This window comes from Lycorma delicatula, chromosome 10, assembly GCF_047948215.1.
Source record: "Lycorma delicatula isolate Av1 chromosome 10, ASM4794821v1, whole genome shotgun sequence".
NCBI lineage: Eukaryota > Metazoa > Arthropoda > Insecta > Hemiptera > Fulgoridae > Lycorma > Lycorma delicatula.
In genome coordinates, this window is record NC_134464.1 from 9,487,618 (window position 1) to 9,508,648 (window position 21,031).

A 21,031-nucleotide genomic window follows, 5' to 3' on the forward strand; every position below is an offset into this window, starting at 1 on the left:
GTCCCGGTCTTCAATCTCCTGCAATCGTTCTGACGTCAACTGGTTATTTACCTTAGAAATCTTGCGTTCCTTACGCTCATTAGCCAAGATATCTATTGGTTTGACTCCGGCTATAACACCGACTGCCTCCCGCGAGAATATTCTATAACCACCAGCAAGAGGAGTCGCTGGGCCCGCAGCAAAATGTCCGCGTAGTACTTAAACGCCATGCGGTGGGCCCAGACAGGTATAAGGATACGCATGGTACGGTAATTCAACCCCCAATCAGGATGAATGACTGCGTATTCCATAAAAAGCATCAACGGCCTTTTTTGTTACATACTGCAGATGTTCCTTGAACTGAAATTCATCAAGGATAACACCCAGGTATTTTTGAGTTGTAACGTACCGAATGGGGAGACCAGCCATCCGGACCCGCATTCGTCGGGTAGCAGCCAAACGACCCTTAAGCAACATCATAGTGGTTTTCTCTGGACTGAAAATCATCTTATGTTGGAGACTCCAGAGTCGGAGTGTCTAACAAGCACAGGCGTCCCGGAACTCTACTTCGTTACGCAAATCCCCTTCAATCAGTAGCAGCGCGTTGTCGGCGTAAGCGACGACACGAAAATCACATGGCAACCTTAAACTCAACATCGAATCGAATTCTATGATCCAAAGAAGGGGACTCGGAACACTGCCCTGAGGGCATCCTTTAGTTAAGGTCTTGCGAACAACCGAGCCGCCATCATGCAGGCTGAAATAACTTGAGAGCACTTCTAGTTCATTTCGTGTACACCACGCTTCTGCATCTGATACAGGGCAGAGGGCCACCATAAGTTGTTAAATGCCCCGGATATGTCCAGAAAAATCCCTAATACATATTGATATTGAAGAATTTCGGCCAGTCCGCCCTCCTAGGCAGCAAGCGTCCCCGGTAAACAGGAAAGTATCCCTCATGGCCATCGCGCAGCTCATCCGCTATTTCAAATAGTATCAACCGATGATCGCTAGAAGAGTCAGAGACTACAGACCAGTCAAGGACTCTGCCAGGAATGTCCCTACCAATGGTGATGTCAATATTTGTATCTGAAAAGACCCTTCGTCCGTTAACCGCACCGACGTAAGTGACCAACTGGTCTGCAACATTAAAGACCTCGAAATTGTGCTGCGCGATGAAACTGTCAATTATGCCACCGCCATGATCAGTGATCCTACTGTGCCAGAAAAGCGACTTTGCATTAACATCGGTACCAATAAGGATTGGACTATTTACCCAATATTGGGTAAATAGCAATACAAATATTACTGTTTGTATTGGAAATATGAACTAACAACTGTAAGGTTCTGTCCGCGAATGGCAGGTCTGACCACAACATGATGCGCGTCTGAAACCTGCCGTATGAAGACACTATCAAGCGACTTTCTGCATAGAATAGCAGACATACAGGTATGGACAATATATATGGTATATAAGGACAATATCGAGACTCCGTCACCTACAACCTCACTTAACTCAACCAGGACTACATAAGCACCCTGAGCATTTAGCTGACCGAACCTAAACATATAAGGAATTAAAGTACACGTAACTGCCCTTACGTAACAGCCACATTCCTAACTGGGTGCTCATGATTCTTGTGCAACCTCTTACAGTTAGCATAGGCCGGAGCCTCGGACCTATGCGAACAATCGTCACACTTGTGACCTTCCTCGCCACAATGGGCACATACCAAAGCAAACTTACAAAATTTAGCGCTGTGACCATATCTGCAGCACTTTCACATCAACATCTTTGGACGATCACGTATTCTTTACTCGGCGGGACCTAAATCGATAGTCTGCCTGCAGACGTAAATTTTTGAAAGAGCAGAACTTACCTCAAAGACTCCATGATATTTCTGGTTATCACACCTACCCGTTTTAAAGACCAACCTGTGGCAACCAAGACCAACCAAGCTTAGTGTGACATCTCGAGTCCCCCCCGAGGGGAGAAGATCCCACCTCGTAGCGTGTCCGGTCGCTACACCACCCCCTCCGTTCCTAGCCAGTAGTGGCTTTAACGGAGGAGCTTAGTGTGACAACACCAGCCATTTTATATGGCAGTTGGAGTACCAACATTACACCATTGATGATCTCCTGAGTGCTATCTATGTATTGTGGCGCCAGCCTTAAAAATATGGTAGATAACTTTAAAAATACTTTATACGTAAAAATGCATCATGTTTGCACCAGGATAATTGTATAATAAAATTATTTTGTTTGATAATGATCAGTAAGAAATAAACTATTAAAACTAATTCTAATAATAAAAATCTGATAAAACACCCCATGACTTTCTTATACGCCTATTAAATTAGATATACAAATTTTTTTTTTTTTGAATGAAAAGTATATAAAATTTTATTTCACTAATAACTTCTGATATTTTTTCATATAAATTTTGTTATTGTTATTATTGAATTATTTATCATAATTTTTTTTTTTTACAGAGGTTAATAATTATGAATAAATCAATATATTTAAATTTAAAAAGAGGTTAAAAAAAAGATGAAGTCTGATTCAAACTGATGTGCCTTCCCCTTGTGAGATCAAATATTTCATTAATTAAAATTTCATTTGGCTATAACTCTGAAACCGATGAAAATAAGTACCGCTTATGATATATCGTTGAAACACTTTCAATAAGGGCATTACTGCAATTAAGAAAAAGTCCAATCAAACGGGGAGGTGCACAACTACATGTTACAACAGTCCTAAATCGAAAATTTCAACATCCTACGGTTAAATGTTTTTGAGTTAAACGTACATATCTCGCATGTACGTACATAAAGACGTCACACCGAAACTAGTCAAAATTTATATTTCTGTTGAAATATGACTTTTTCACAATCACAATATTTTCTTTACTTCGTACAAGGAAGTAATATGAAATTTTCATTTAAATATTGTTTTGATATTACTTTGTCGGTTATACAGAAATTGATAATTTTATTATGTAAAGACATAAAACAGTCATATCTGTAAATTTAAAACCGATTTAATTTTTGTCAATTATGGCCAATTTCAGTAAAAATATATCTGGCAACTTCATCTGTACAAGAGATATTCCCAGCGACAGATTGTATGTAAAATAATTGTTTTCTATAATTACTATTTTTTTATTACTATTATTACTATGAAAATTTAGCAAAATATAAATTTATGAATCTGTTTTAATGTTTAATTTAATTAAGTATTAACAACTTTGAAAAATGCTTAGCAAGTTTCTTGGAGAAGTACACACAATTTTTACAATACACTTTATTTTCCTAATTGAAATGTAGAGTTACAGTTAATTTTATCAGCTTTATCATATGCCTTTTAAGTTTACGAGTAAAATAGAAATGAATAAATAAATAACAATAAGCTATAAGCCGAGTGCATAAATGTCAATAAAGATTTGGAACCGTTACGGATGGCAGATCAAATAAGCAAATATTATTTTCAAGTAGTTAGTAGAGATAAATAGATATTAATAATTTGTACATAGGAAATGTTATCACATATTTGTAAAACAGGTATTAAATGATAAAATTGATATAAATTTTAATACTATTAGATATAAAAAAATAGGACTGACATATCATGACACATTAAGCCCCAATGGTTTACAAATTTGAGATAAGCAAATTGTCAACTACCGATTTAATAATTTAAATATAGAAACAAGAACGGGTAAGATATAAATAATTCTGAGATATCAACCCAATTTTTTAACACACTATCTGCATGCATAAGTAAAAACTTTTCGATTAAATTTTTAAATCGAATAACATAAATGGTTATAAGGCTGCCTCAGGTAAAGAACAAATATCAGCACGCAATAAAAAAGGAGGGTAATTTTTAAATCTATCACTCTTCTACGTATACTTGTCACTCATTTACATTTAGATGTTTTTTAACGATATCCAATTTTAAAATGCGATAAAAATTGAGCACAACCTTGTACATCAGAACTAATATGATACGATAAACAGAATGGTAGAGACAATACCGAGATGCTGTTAGCATTAAAAATGTAACTGCCCATCAGGCAGATACTTCCCTCATGGGAAAGCAGGTGCTAGCCCTTATACGATACCGGCATAGATGTGTAATGTATAGGTTACCATTTGCATCAGTAAATGAAACTTGTACTTAAATGCGGAAACACCATCCTAAATTAGAATTATCATATAACTTTCTTTTTCTGTTTAACCTCCAGAACCACCATAAGGTATTACTTCAGAGGATAATATGTATAAGAATGCGAATGAATTGTAGTCTTGTACTGTATCATATAATATAACTAACTACTCGGAGCTCACTTCGGTCACCCTTCCCATATTGACCCCCAACTGGGTTCATCATTATCCTCGTAGTTGGGAGAATAATACTGATAAATAACAGTTAAAGTAGTCAGACTTTACAAATACTGAAAAAGAAACTAAATTACAAGATACAAATAGTAGTAAATTAAAACCTACAGTTTCTATCATAATTTACAGGATCTATGTGGCATGAATAGAAGTATTCCGATGTTTCAGACAACTCCAGAAATTCTTTTAGCTGACAACATAGCAATTCATACACCACCTACTTTATTACTTTAAAGTAATAATAATAATAATAAATCTAAAAGACTCCTACTGCAGTCAAAGATGAAAAAGTATTAAGATAATTCAATAAAGATAAGATAATTTAATATTAAAGTATTAAATTTGGCAAATTCAATGGACGTGAAAGACTCAGTTTTTCAAGTTGCAACACCCACATCAGAAATCCACTTTGTTTAGACTCGAATACAGGTCCAGATGATTCTTGAAAACATCTGCATACAATCGGTGGCATTATCCCACATAGCAATCTAAAATTACTCCTAATTAATCAAAAAAGTATAACTTTTCCCACCAATGACAGTATGAAACTTTTTGTTTTTAGTGAGAAGCTGTAGCACTATTCCTTGCTAACTTTCTTAGTTTTCGGTAGGTAGAAGCAGAGATTAGGTTTCATCTCTAGTAAATATACTTCTTACAATGCCTTCTTCTTCTACTTTCAAATCCCACAGAAGTTCCTCAAAGCTATCAACATGGCATTCTTCAGATCTGCATTCAGCTGGCACAGCACCCTACTTGCATTGTATAACTTGCATGTTATATAACATGTGCATTGTCTATAATCTTCTTTGAAGATTACATTGTGCATTGTCTGTAATCTTCAAAGAAGATATTTTCAAATTTTTTCATTACAAATTATTCTTCGTAAAGCTGTCTTGTGGGTCGGTAACAAATATATAACCATAAAAAATAATTTATCAAACCAAAACTTGATAATAGTGTTTCCTAACCCTGTTATTAAATTTCTATACCAGAACTGAAAGATTAAACTTTATTTAACGTAACCGAGAATGTAAAAATAATACGTCATTGGTTATGAATGTGGGCAGGAGAGTTTTAAAACTTTTCGCCAGGTAGAATAAAAGCGTGCGAAATTGGGTAAGAAGTTGTATTATTAAAAGGAGAAGTGTTTAATAAACAAGTGTGTGTTGTATTCGTGCTTTCTTGAAGGTTTTTCATAATTAAATCGCAATAAAGCAGGTAAGATATTAGCTGTACATTAATTGAACAGCTCCATAACGTATACATTTTAAACATTAACATTAACTTTATATTACGGATAACCCAGCACACAAAACTATCTATTAAACCTATCTTTACCTCACCACTCAACCATTTATTTTATATGTAATAACTCAGTGCAGTAACAATCAGTTCGGAAACGTTACAATTCTGATTGCCTGTTGCAGTAGCATTACCGAGCTGTTGAAAACTAGTGTTCTCTCTAGGATAGCTTTAAAAAACTAATATTATTAATGTCTTAAGAGCAATAATAATTAATGTTTTTTTATTGTATTTTCTTAGTTTGAATTTTAATTTCATGACTGATTAAAGTCTGTTATCTAATGTTAAAATATTAATATACTTAATTAATTAATCGGTTATAATAATTGTATAATTATTTTTATAATAATATTTTTTAAATACTTAATTTTTATAATTATAATGATAATATTATAATATATGATTATATTATCATTCTGATTCTTTCTGGTAAGTTTCTTAGTTATATTTTTGTGATATTTTATGAACTTTTAAAACAGGTTGTTGGGTTTCCTTGTGTGTTTCAATCAGAAAATTCCCAGTCAAATCAAAAACGACAAATTCTAAAAATCATAGCAAGGCTGACAAATATGACAAACAAATTAACTGCAGAGAGAGTGAGGAAGTTTAGGACCAAAATGAAGCAAGCAGCTTTAGAAGAAAAACAGAGAAGGATAGGGAAAGATATAAGAAACTAAAGGAAGAAAACTTTAGTCAGTCAACAATTCGCCCCCAAGGAAACAAAGAATGAGAAGAAAGAATTGGGGGAAGTATTCCCAGAAGTACAGGAATAAAAAAAATTAATGTGTGGTGTTACAAGACACTCCTAGGGATCAGACGAGGAAAACAACGCTGAAAAAATTTGGTTAGATTCAGGGTAGAAGGCAAGAGGTAGGACAGCCGTTAGGCATGATAGAGCCAAAGCTTATCTTACCATAAAAAAACAGGAAGAAAAAATAAAAAAACCTGGAAAGACACCTTCGTAAATGCCGTAAAAGGCTACAGCGTAAGGAAGAAAAAATTAAGAAAAGTTATTTTCTCAGTCACCTAAATAAAAAATGTAAAAACTGATTGGAACAGAAAAGGTATCTTCCACTGTAAAAAAGAGGCTGTTTATTGGGTATGGTGTAGAAAAGAGGCTTGAGCATCAAGTTGTAAAAATAAATCCAAAGGCTAAAGAGCGGCAACAGGTTAATAAAGTAATAGGGTCACAAACATTACAAAAATAATCCATTCAGAAGCATTTCAAAACCTTGTTTCCTATAAATCAAACAGACTACTAAATGAAAACAAAAGAGATTTTGAATACAAACAGACAAAGTAATTGCAAAAGAAGCCAGACAACTTAACGATTTCTACCAGGATGATACAGTATCCCGAATGTTTCCGGAAAAGGACGTTACCAGGCGAGGAAGAGAGAGAAAACAAAAGAGAATACTTCTTGATTCAATGCAAACCTTATACAGTCGTTAAATAAAAGAAACAAAATCAACTATTTCATACACTAGTTTTACCGCCAACTTTCATTTACTAGTTTTATCTTGGATCACACCGCCAAATGCAAGGGGGACAGGGAGGCCTGTCACAGTAATATACAATTTTTAATCACCGCTTTAAAAAAATTAAGAGTGATTAACAGAGGATGGATCTGCGAAATCTTAAATACAATTGTGTGCTCAGTATACAATGAAGCATGCATGACGGGTAAGTGTCAAAACTGTAAAAAAAAATCTGTTGAATTTCAAAATGGGAATGATTTGAAAATGATATGCTTCCAATGAAAAAGTGTTTCAGAGAAGAAAGTAATAAAAAATAAAGAAAAAATTGTAAAAGGTAGTAAAATTTAGAGAAATAGCACAAGTTTCCGATGTGAAAATAATGCTCAACAAAATAATGGTTAACTTTAAAAAACACGTTTATTTTATGTTACATTAAGTGAATGAACTAAAAAAATAATGAAAAATTTTAAAGAGGGCGAACTTATATTAATTATAGATTTTTCAGAAAAGTATGTTGCTAACTATTCATCAGAAATACAATTCATGCACTTCGGCGCATCTAAGAAGCAAATATCATTCCATACTGGTGTAAGGTACAGTTAGGAAGAAAAAAAATTATTAGTAAATCTTTTTGCACAGTATCGGACCATCTTGATCATCACATTCACACAATTTGGCCTCCTCACATGAGCCCAATATTTCAAGATTCAGCGTGGTTATATCCCAAAACCCACACCATCCACATGTTTTTTGACAGCCTGTCGGCACAATATCGTAACAGAAATAATATGTATATCCTCAAAACACTACTTCCTAGATTTTTTCCCTCGTTAAAAAATGTGACTTCTCAGGGCCTGGACAAAGGAAGGGGCCCATTGGATGGGGTGAGGGGTTCTCTTAAGCGAAGAGCTGATGAATGTATACTGCGGTCATGATGTCAAGTGTGCTGTGGATTTTGTTGAAGCATTTCAAAATTATTTTAAGAGCAAAATACTTCTTGTGGAAATACTGAATAAAACCATTGAAAGCATGAGCAATAAAATTCCAGGAAATATTCCTCCGATAAAAACAATTATGCAAATTAAGCAGGTGACATTTTCTGGAGGAAAATGTTTGGGCGAAAGTTGTTGTGTTTTGCTTGCTTTGTTAGTCAATACTATGAAGATTATGCTATAATGCAAATATTTCATGATAAGACTGGCTCATGTTCCAAAAAGTCGAATTCACGTTGATGATACGTATATGTCATCAACAATTAATATTGTATTATTTTTTTCATTAGTCAGAAAAATGTATTCAAAAAACTTATTTCAATGTGTTTTGAAGCTTAGTATATATGTTAATTTTGTTATCTAGTTAATTGTTACGTTTTATTTTATTATACTGATGTTATTTTTAAATATTGTTTCTCTAGATTTTTTTTTTATTTAACTGAAACATTTATTTAAATTTCATTTATATTGCAAAAAATATAATGCCATATTTATTTATATTTCCTTAAATAAAATGTTACCACAGTGCTAAATCCAAAATTTCAACATTCTATGGCTAATCGTTTTGAGTTATGTATATACATACGTGCACATACATACATATGTATGTATGTATGTACGTACAGAAGTCACATCAAAACTATATATAAACTATATTTCTGTTTAAATATGAAAACCAAAATGTTTTGCAATCACAATACTTCCTTTACTTCATACAAGGAAGTAAAAAGACTGATAAAGTATTTGTTGATGGTAATGTGTTTTTTTCTGTTTGAATTTTGTAATTCGATATGTTTCAAGTTATTGATTTTGAATGATAAATATTATTTCCTAGGCATATAGTATTATATATAAACGTGCATTATGAAAACTTTTTCTATTAATTCGCTTATAGTACCTTATTTTACAGACTGTTTTAAAAAATATTGCTCATTTGTATTAGTTCAGCAATTAGTCTAAGTGATCATAAAACATGTGATAATGTAATCATATATAGTTTATGTTATCCTATTTCAGTGTACTATTGACATTTTTTAAGTTTTTAAATATTTTTTGTAAATTATATTCCAAACATCTTGTTTTATTTCACTCTTTTCTCCAACTTCCACACCTTATTGTCAGTCCGGCAACACGAATGTAAGATCAGTAGCATTATGTCGGTTCGGTAACTAGTCTCAAACTTTAATTTCTCGTTAAGTAATAAAAATTAATCTACAGTAAAATCATGAAATTAATCACTTGAATACAGTTTTTGAAAATCAATCAAATTTTATTTAAAATCGGTGCTCTCGCTCCGTATTTTTCGAATATTACATATTTAACAACTCACAAAATGGTAAAAGTAAAACTTTTTTGTCATTTAATCAAAGCAATGATGTAAAAAAATGTTTTTCATAATGTTTAAAATTTGATAATTTAATTGCATATAATAAAATTGTTTTCTTCTATTTACTTATTATTTTCTATTTTCCTTCACTTATCATATCAGAAAAATTGTTACCGAAATGACGCATTTTATGTACTCCATAGGCAAGAGCGACTATAAAAATGCCAAGAAATAATTTTTTAGCTCTGCTATTGTAGTGTCTGATTTTATTGCACTGTTCTATAATTATTAGTTAGTTTTAAAATAAATTATATTTTAACATTTTGTTTATATTATTATCCCTCAATCTGAAAATGACCCCTACAGTACTGTGTGTACCAATCGTACTTAAGTGTGTTTAAGAACGATATGAAAGTTAAATTATATAAGTTCCAGTGTTTGAAAATAACCTCTCACAAATTTATAAGTCTTTCAATTTTTTTTGCACGTACAGTACAACATATTTGCTTTCAATTTTATGCAATAAGATTTTAACTTTTGTTTTTAAGTTCAGGCAAATTTCTTATACAATTTTGTATTCTTTAATGTTGAATATCAGTTACTTACTTTGCGTTTGGAGGGGAAGTTTTTTTTCTGTATAAATAGAGCGCAAAGTGCCTCTCCCTTGAATCATGTTATAGCCGATTTGCACTGTAATAAAAGAATCATAGAGTTTGACCAGGAAGTTCCTAAATTCTTGGACGACAAACGATGTATACAAAACGGTATTTTAATCTATACATATAAACATGCCCCACTGACTGATAATCAATAACCACGCCTAACAAAAACTACTGTAGATAAATTGAATAAAAATTTGTATACATTCTTCTTACACTGTAAAGTGTACATTAAGAAAGGATTTTTTGACATTCTGAGTTTAAGGGAATAAAATGGAGTAACAATAAAATTTATTATTTTTTGAATATCTCAGAAAAGATATCAACTTGATTTTTGGTATGTGTAATCTCATGTGAATATGCAAAAACCGATTTCTAGATTTTTAAAATTTTTCCTTGAAAGGGATGAAGAAAGGAAAAACTTTTGAACAATGATTGTAAATTTTCCCAATTTCCAACTAGACGAGATATTCACTCGATTTGGGCTTATAAATACGCTTTAGGTAAATATCTAATAAACATTTTCAGGTTTTTTGAATTTTAATATTTTAAGGGGTATTTTAATATTGTAAGGGGGTGGTTTTTTTTTTACATTTTTGCTGTAAAGTTATCACTATTGAATCATTATAAGATTTGGTAATATTGTGATAGTAATTTATATTTTTAATTCTGATAGTGGAGTCACGACAGAAATCTAAAAACCAGACGGTTTTTTAAAAAGGATCCAGATTGATCCTTTTTATATTTCTTATATTTTTCTAGTACGGCAAGATACTACTTCAGAGGATGAATGAGGATATGTATGAATGTATATTAAGTGTAGTCTCAGGTCGACCATTCCTGAGACGTGCATGGTTAATTGAAACCCAACCACCTAGGATTTGAAACTTAGAACTCTCTACATTAAAATCAGCTGATTTGTGATGAGTTCACCACTAGACCAACCCGGTGGGCCCTGTAAAAAATATAATTACTGGTTCCTGCAGGCTGACTTAACTGTTACTCTGAAAAAAATCACAATACACTGATGATTTTTATAAACTGAACAGGCTTTAATTTCTATTTAACATTATTTTTTTCACAAATATGAGTTTAATGATTACAGAGGAGTCCAGGAGACACATCCCACTGAATCCAGGTAACCACTCCTGACCGGCTAAATATCCCTGATTCTGAATTAACCACATAAATGTAAATGTATTGTAAAGTATATGTATAGTCCAGACCCTGAAGTGAAATTATGGATAAGTTAGTTGAATTTTTACATACAGATATCATTCTATCCAAAGATGAAAAAAACTTCAAGAAATAAAATTAATATTATAAAAGGAAATAGAGAAAATAATGCGTGAAAAAGCAAAAGGTTTTACGTAAAAAAAGGTACTCCCTTTTTATTTTTGTGAATGCAATAATTTTTGAGAAAAATCCAACTAAAAAAATTTTTTTTCATGAAATACATTAAAGCAGGAAACTAGAAAATTTAATTTCACGGTTATTTTATTAATTTAATAAATTATCATTTTGTTTTTTCAATGGTTTACAAAAATAAAATAAGTTACAATTTTAAACAAGAATGTCTTTCAATTGCATATTATCACATCTACTTATTTTAAGAAAAAATTTGGAAAAACATTTCATCTGTTGAACCTTTTTTTGTTTTTCATAAATACATCTAAAGGAGAACAAGAATTTAAAATAAATGCACACATATATCCAGTCTTAACTTAAGATCTTTCAGCAGTAATGATCACTATATATTATAAATTAAACTTTTTTCATTTCTTCCAACATCTATTAAAATGTTCAAAATTACTAATTTATAACGCAAATGTAGTGGAAATTTTTTAATTTCAAAAATAAATTTTCCAAAAATTAGAATATTATGGACTTATACATTACTAAAGAAAAAATGATATGTGATATCAACTGAGAACTGTAGGTTTTCATTTAAGACTTTTCTTGTGGATATATTTCCTAATATGTCTAAGGGCAAATTTCCATCTTCAAATAAAATGTATCACCTAAATATTCTATGACAGTTCATACCGATAAGTAAGCAGTCTTTTGGATTTTATTCTGTGTATACTTATTGAGTTCATAATTAGTATTATAACATTTCATTCATAACTGAAATAAAATGACTGTTATGAAGTTATTAAATACTTCATTTTATGATTCCTTACTTACTTAAGGAATTCCTCATTAAAGAAAAATGACAATTTTAAAAACAGAAAGAAGAAGGAACTAATATTTTGTTTTAATAATAAAAAAGCTGAGCATATAGTTTGAATATTAAGAAAGTACTTTTAATTTTTCTTTTAAATTGTTTAAATCTTTTACCTGTTTATCATTAATGATGTGTACAGCGTTATAAAATTAGATAGGGGTTAAAATTTTCAATAAAAAAAAATTATTTTAAGTACAGTAACAACTCTCTTAATGAATATAATTAAATGGTGTACATTCATTTATAAAGGAGATTAATTAATATTTTTATTTTATTAGCCGCAATTCTATAGTTTCTTCAATAACACATCTAAAAGGGAGAGTTTAAAATTTACCAAAATTTTAGGTATCAGGATTTTGCAAATTTCAACATTTCAAGAATCAATCCTTAGTCTAAAAATTGTAGAACAATTTTGTTGTTATAGCGACAGAAATTATCTAAATCTCCAGATTACTTCTGGAAATTCTTTGAACATAGCTCAAAAATTCTCTATATGCATTGATAGATTAATCTTGGGATAAAATTTTTTTAAAAATGAGGGGCAGTTTTGGTGTTTATTTTTTTATTGTTAAGCGGTCACAGAAAACTGAGCTTAAGTCAAGGAAAATAATTATTAAATTATTTAAAACTCTTTAAGTCAATCAGAGTTTAATTTAAATGTTGTAAAATTTTGTAGATATAAATGTCATTTGGTAGAGAAGAGTTTTTAAGATAAAGAATTCTTAAGTTTTTAAGAATTTTTTAAGATAAAAAAGTCACGATTAGAGGGTGTGAAATCAAACCCAAATTGTTTTTACTGAACATTTTGATTTTTTCTTTTGCAAGTCTAAAAATATTGCACAGATAAGCGATTAATGCTTAAAAAGCCTATGGTGTATTTAAAATAAAAATCTATCACGAGCAAGGTTGGGAAAGTTATGCAACCCATACAAAAAAAGGAAAATTAAAAAGATGCTTTTGAAGTTTTTTATTGCAATTAATTCACATAGGCATAAGTTTTCATAATATGTAGATTTACCAGAAACCTTTTCAAATGCCGGGTAATAAAATTTTATTTATATTGTGAAAGATTTACAGGTATTACTGATTTAGGATTTAAATAGAAGTTTTTAAAAAGGATGAATCTACAAAAAATTATAGGTGCTTTCAAATTTTCACGATATATTCGTGTTATCCCATGTAAGGTTTTAAGCCGTAAATTGAGGCCCTAGCCCCCTTGGGGGTGATTATGTGAATTTTCCTCATCAAAGGTCTGTGTACTTCAGTTACCATATTTACCTACTACTCTGTTTTTTGTGATTTAGTTTCTTTTTCAAGTATTTGTAAAATCTGAATGCTTTAATTATTATTTATCAGTATTATTCTCACAGGATAACAAACACAGTACGAGTCCAGGGGGGAGACATCTTGCTAGGCAGGAAGTGCAAGCAAGAGAGCCTTGAGCAGCTAATATACTTATAATTATTTAATTAATATAAAAGTGTATATTGCAGCATGTTTTGAAATGGAACTCGGTCCACTAATATTACGTAGATTAGCACTCCTAGCAGCTGAACAATTGTTACTGAAAGACAAATAACAAATAAGACAAAGTACATTGGAGTAGAAACAATTTTTTACTCATTTGTATTGCAAGATTATCCCTTTATATAACGAATTTAAACTAATACTTTGTTATTATAACTGATAATTAAATTTTTTTTTAATATGAAGATGTACAAAAATTGCAGTTACTTAACTACTGTTTTTTAAGATTATTTTTATTCACATTAAGAAAAGATTATTATAACCTACATGTATTTCAAACTAACAACTGAACTTATACTTTTCATTAAACATTGCTAAGAGGAAAAATCCACTCTTTATCACTGTAACAAATAATTAAAGCTAGCAATCATATTGCTAAATAAAATAAATTCACTTAAAAATAAAACCACTGCCATGATCAAAATAGTGTGCAAAAATAGCACATCTGTCAAAAAGGCAGACAAATTAAAAAAAATTACAAGGCAATGCACTTGCATGTTATTAGTAAACAACAGACAGGCATCTATGCAACGTGGATTAAAAAAATATTAATTTAACATTAGGTTTCTATTTAAGGTTGAACTTATTTAATGAAATTAAATATATTTAACAAAAGACTTTAACCTATTCCTTCAGGGGCACTTTTCAAATAAAAAGTTTTAAAAAATAATCACAATTCTCATATCAACAAACATCATCAATCAAATCAGACTGTGAACAGCCGTATTGTTAAATATAATCATGGAACTGTGATAGTAAAGGTACTATCATTGAAAAAAAAAACAAATAAAAGTCTCTAAGTCACGTTAATCAGACTTGTGTAACATTTTTATACTACACACACATTTAACAACTTTCTTGAACAATATAATTGTAGGCAATCATGTATGAACAAGATAAGGAAAACAAAATTCAAAACTAAAAAAAAAAAAAATTACTAAAAATATTCTTTAACATGTTATTCTTCTAACAATTTTTTTGTTATGAAAAACAGCTGTTCTCAACGGAATGTTTGGGTGGGCTATAGTTGGCACAGGTGAGACTCCAAGTAATCATAACATAAAACAGTAAAGAACTTTGTACTTTGTTTCACTTCAAATTCATCTAACACTCCAAATAGATATTTTATGACTACAATTTTGATTTGTAACAGAAAAAGGTGAACGATTACTGTAGAAAGTTAATGTGTAACTTTTTTTTAGTAATTGTGTAAAATAGATTCAATAGAAATATTACCTAATGCACTTGCTTTAAGTAATGATAAATACTGGAAAATCTGACATTCTATTCTATAGTGCAGTAGAAAAGTACAGAATGATTCAGCATACTTATGTATAAATTATTTACTATAACAAAGTGTATACATCATATTGAGCTATTTATTTCTTATTAATAACAGAAAATGGTGCATAACATCTGAGCCAGAACATATTGTAACATGTGAATCCAGACAATTTTGGATGACTTAAAAATGAACAGGCTTTTTATTATTAATCCTGATAATATATATTATGATGGGAGCTAAGCCAATACTATTTAACCAATATAAATGGAAAATTAGAAATTAACATATTTAAAATAACTCAAAATGATAGCCATACAAATACCATGTCGTTTTTATACTCCAAAAATTGTAATATGAATTTACCTTTTTTGACAGATATGCTTTACACTATTTAAATCTTATTTTTCTATCATAATCTTTTTCTTAATTGAATTTATTACTTTATTTGTTAAAGGGGGGTTTCATTATTTATTACTCTGATGAAGATTTCACAGAACAAGAATTAAAGCAAATAACAAACAATTCAAAATGTTTATACAAAACAGATTTTAAGATTCTGAAAAAGGAAAATTAACTTGGTTAACAAAAAGAGGCTAATATCTGGAGATATATCAAATAATTCAGTTTGCATACATATTTACAGAATAGGAAAATAGAAAAAGCTCTTGCTAATATTTTTTTTTTAAACTGCTGTTGCATAAATCAAGAAAGTAATATTTCAACAATTATTTTTTTAGTAATTTTACAAAATGGTGGCCAGATCATTTTATACACCACCTTTAGTAAATCCTCATATCTATTTTGTTAATTTTTTTAAATTTTGTTTGTTGGGTAACAAGCTAATAATGATGCATGGGTAAACATTCTTACAAAAAATTGTTAATTTAAATTTTAGAGTTATAAGTAAATCAAACATGCTTATGTTGGTAATTGCTAGCTAAGAATTTATATTAATTTTAAGTTATGGTGATGCTATATTTTTAAGACCATAATTTGTGTTTATAGGCAAAAAATGTTGTCAAAATTCATACTTTTCTAAAAAGTATTTATTTAACAGTCACTAACTTCAACACTCAATAAATTTTATTATGCACTTAAAAGATGCAAATAGATTTCATAAGATGTATTCAGCTCTTTAAAACGGACAAAAATACATGAAAAAATCATGAATAATTTTAAAGAATACAGGTAAAAATTTTGTTAATCCAAAGTATTATTATTAGAAAACACAATATCAATCTGGGTTCTCTTTTTGATGAAAATGTTTCCAGTTTACATATTCAAAACCAGACATTTTTTAATCTCACACAAACAATTCTATAATTCAATTCAAATAAATTTTGCATTACTAAACAAAGAAAACCATACAACTTTTACTTTTACACAACAGTAACTAGGTTTTCGAATTTATTGCTATTTAACTAAGTACTTACTAGCACTGTGATATGGCCTAGCAATAAACACATACCAAACGTGTAATTTGTGGGGACTTAAGTCAATATTGGATTTAAAAAATAATCCAAAACTTTACATAGTTGTTCTTACGATTTGAATAAGCAAATTTCTTCTAGTTAAAACAATTGTTTAATTAACCACCTTTAACCTTAAAATAAACCACATTATATTACCTATTATATTTCTATTTTTGATAACAGAAAAGTTAACTAGAGTTGCAATATTTTGTTTTTACTATAGATATTAAAATAATGTTCTGGATAGGAAGAATTGGACATAAACTATAGAGAAAGGCTTCACGCCGACACTAATACTAAAATTACTAATACACCTGGAAAATTATTTTATGTTTACAGACCTGTTGAATAAAATACATACCCACAAATAAAAATTAAACAAGCAATCGAAGAAAGAAAAAGGACTTAATTAATTCTACTTAATTTTAATTAATTCCATTTGCTAGCACAACGTGTAAAATGTTCAGCGTATCCAACAAGACGGCGCCGGAAAAAACAAAACGAACTATACATTCCTTAACGTAATTGAACTCCAGTCCGCTAGGAATTTCTGTACTTTTCAATGAACCAGCAAATGGAATAAAAAAGGCAATTTTTAAACTCAGAAATTCTCATTTTTTTCAAAATCATTTAGTGATTTAAAAGGTTTTTTGTGCTTAAACCTACGTTAATGCTTTTCTCAATATCTCACGCTACAATTTCTATGTTGATAACTGTACCTTTCTTAGCTTCATTCTTTTATTATGCGTTGACGCGATTCCGAAACTCCATTGTCAAAACCTATAACACGTCAACATATAACAAAAGAATGAAGCTAAGAAAGGTAAACAGAACCCTACATAGAAATTACAGTGATCTTAACAGAAAATATAAAAATAATAATATTATTATTATCTTAACAGCAACAATCACATTACATTTGTGTCTGCGATGGACTGAGAATAAAAAAAGAAAAATAACCAAATAGAAAGCTGTCGGCGAACTCCCGATAATTTACATTTCAATGTTTAATAATTTTGTAACATTTCTTATAAAATTAAACATATCTTTAAATTAATTATTAATTTCAAAGTCGTACTGGAAATTTAACCCAGAACGTAACGTTAATCGTTTTATCTAAAAATAAACTCTGCTGATAGTATCAATCCGTAGTTTATTTTTGTATTAAAAATGATAATGATTGCAGTTTTTACGCAAAGCGATAGCTCACAATATATAATTAATTAATTTTATAAGGAGAGAATATGCCGGCAAAGTAATATTTCTTTTCATCGAGTTATTTTTGTACTGTACCATGCGTTTATAACAGCCTTAGTCATGAATGGTGAATGAGCATTCTTCAACAAAACGTCAGTTGCATAAAAGTATATTTGAAATAAATTTTCAAATGTTTTTTATGGATATAAACACTAACATTCTTAGAATTTGTTAATCGTTAGGTGACAAGAGATCAAAAAATGCCAGATTCATTAAGTTCAGCCAGCGTTGTTTAGCAAGTCTTGAAAATAATGTCAGAGAAGCGATTAACTTGCTTCTCTAAAATTCAGTCAAATTTTGTCCTTTAACAAATAAGAAATGGACGATAATTCTGAAAAAGATTATTGATATCAAGCACTTGTTACGCAGGAGACATAAAATTGTAAGGTTCAAAGATTCCCCAATAGTAGCAGTAATGAAGCGGAAAGATAATTATTGGCGGTTGCGAAGCAGTTCCGGCCTTCATAGATTCACTAATGAAAATCTCAACTCTAGAAAAAAAAGCCCAGTAAATAAAGAAAAGAATTAAAATTGTTTTAACCTTAGATTAAAAAACGTTTTACTCGTACGACTTTTAAATTTATTTACTTAGAAACTACAGTCGTATCCCCGTTATAGCTAAGTAACCTGCTTTTTTTATAAAGAACGAATTTTGGAATTGCAAAGAATGATATCCTAACCAATATTCCAAGCCGGAGACATCAGTTTGTGAAATTCTCTAACTCGAACACGTAGTAAAATTAGAAAAATAATAGTCTAGTGTTAAAATGTGATTAGGCTTTAGGTTACTGAAATTCTAGTTAGTTTTGACGTAATACATTGTATAAAATTTTGTGGTTTTACATTATTCTGTGGATGCTGTGTGAATCAAAAAATTGTAATAGTCTGTCTACGGTTAAGATAGTACAACTCTACTTATAAAAAACTCATGCGGGCAAATTCTATACTTTGTGATTACAGAACGTATAATAATTTGATTATACTTTGTAACTGATTTACTTATTTGTCTGCCCAAGATTATATTATATGATGTACAGCAAAATTTATACACCGAACGTTTTAGTTATCAATTAAACTTTATATATATATTTTTGTTTAAATTAACATTATTAAAAAAAGTTGTAATTGATGTATTGGTAATTTAAACTATCTGTTAAATATAAATTAAGAGTAAATAGTTATGTACATTATTTTAATATAAACAATTATTTTGCAGTATATGTTACATAAATTTAAAAACTTGTAGATTTAGATGAATAACTAAAAAAAGCACCTATAATAGACCAAAAAAAAATTTTCTAGCAGGTTACTGTTTACCCAAAGCAGCAATACTACATTACGTTGCCACAAAAAATGTTTTACCCAGGTTTTTTTTCTTTTAAATCAATATAAAATTTCATTCTATTTTAAGTTTTGTGCAATTATAATAAAAAAAATATGATACATAAATTTTGGCCTCAACATTTCCATGAGCAAGACTCTTGGTGTCTACAGAAAAGAAAAATCCAGTGAATGAGACAAAAATAGGGATAGTATTAATTACAATAACGTTTTGTTTACATGAATGAGAAAACTAAAATGAAAGGAAAAACTATTTCAGTCATCTGAAGTAATGAAATCCAAGAATGTAGGTTTGTGCGGTTCACAAAACGCTTGGAAAAAACTTTACATCCAACTTTTTTTATATTACTCAACCTTTTATTTTATGTTCCATTTAATAAGAATTATGTTACAAATACCAAAATGCAATTTGAATTTACTAAAAACTTTGTAAATTAACAGAAACTAATATTGAATTAACAGTAAACATGAAAAATCAACAATTCACTTAATGCAAGTATTATTTACTTTACTTAAAGAACTACCCTATATTTATAAATGAATAGAGTAATATCACTCCTGTTCACAAATAAGTAGCTGAACAGCTTCTTGTTTACAACCAGTGATAAAAATGGAATACTTGTGACATACTCTTTACTTATTTATTACCAAACACTTACTGTAAGTACCCTTGCACAGTTGGTGATCGATTTTTTGCATACTGAACCGAACTCAAACTTAAAAACTTGTCCTCTGCTGGTACCTGGCACTATTTATATTTCCTGACCTGCAATACCAATACTCGACTCATCCTTTTGATTGGTTGAATGTAATATTTTCCATTATCCACATCTACGCTTTTCTAGGAATCCCTGTGTTGTTTCTTCTACATTCTTTCTTCATTTTCTCCTTTATCTGGAAGCTTTTCTAGCCATTACAATATTTCTAATGAAAGGAGCGGTTTTTAAAAATATTATAAACAAATCTATGTAACTATTTATGAGGTTTTATCTATAATTATTTCAATCTAATAGCGATTAAGTCCATGCACACATCTATAACACATTGCCGAAATCTGTTCTTAACTTACAAATAACTTAAGGTCTTAACTGGGCCGACATAACAAAATAATTAAATAATATAACATAAACAACATATTTAAATAATTAGGAATAATAAAATTATTCAACAAATTAAATTTATTTTGTAAAAATCAGTCTTTTATAAAAATAATGTAAAATTTATAATCTTTGGTAAATAACTTAGTAACTTTTGAAACAGGCATTACACAAAGAAGCTAAATATACCATTGAAATAATTGTTATTTGCTCTATGTTAGTATGACATTTTTGCCCTGAAAAATAGAAACAAAAGTGACACAGCTGTAGGAAATCACTATTTCACAGAGATATCAATGTGGGCTTCATAGCCCAGCTGTATATACAACTTAAGACCCACAATTGGATCACATATCTATCAACCTGCCAGTCTGATTCTTTTCTGCACATTAAAAAAAATCAGATTGCCTGATGCAAACAAATTGGAAAATAAGATATTTTTTAAATTACGGTGAATCTGATTTATAGAATTTATAAATTTTAATATGTACTTGAATGAAGACCAGTATCACTAGATTCAAGAATATGTTGAAGCTCAAACTGAAAATTTTATTATAAATTTGTTTAGATAAAAATTATAGTTGTAATAGTAGCTGAATATAAAAATAGTGATTAAAACATTGTTTAATGTGTGTATTTAATTGCTATTACAAGGGTAAGTCAATCATTATCCGCAATGTAGTTATAA

General features: G+C 29.9%; 1 protein-coding gene across 3 annotated transcripts in view; it reads right to left on the reverse strand.

The window, feature by feature from the left end:
* mael (germ-plasm component protein maelstrom) overlaps positions 1 to 17,438 on the reverse strand; it is a 73,717-nt gene extending 56,279 nt beyond the window's left edge. Inside the window, exon 1 of one of the 3 annotated variants that reach the window (XM_075377543.1) lies at positions 17,368 to 17,438. The gene's annotated coding sequence lies outside the window, so the exon portion shown is untranslated. Of the gene's footprint in view, positions 1 to 17,009; positions 17,176 to 17,367 lie in introns of those variants that run through there. The other 2 variants (XM_075377544.1, XM_075377542.1) reach the window with 2 other exon arrangements.
* Between the last annotated feature and the right edge of the window lie 3,593 nt (positions 17,439 to 21,031).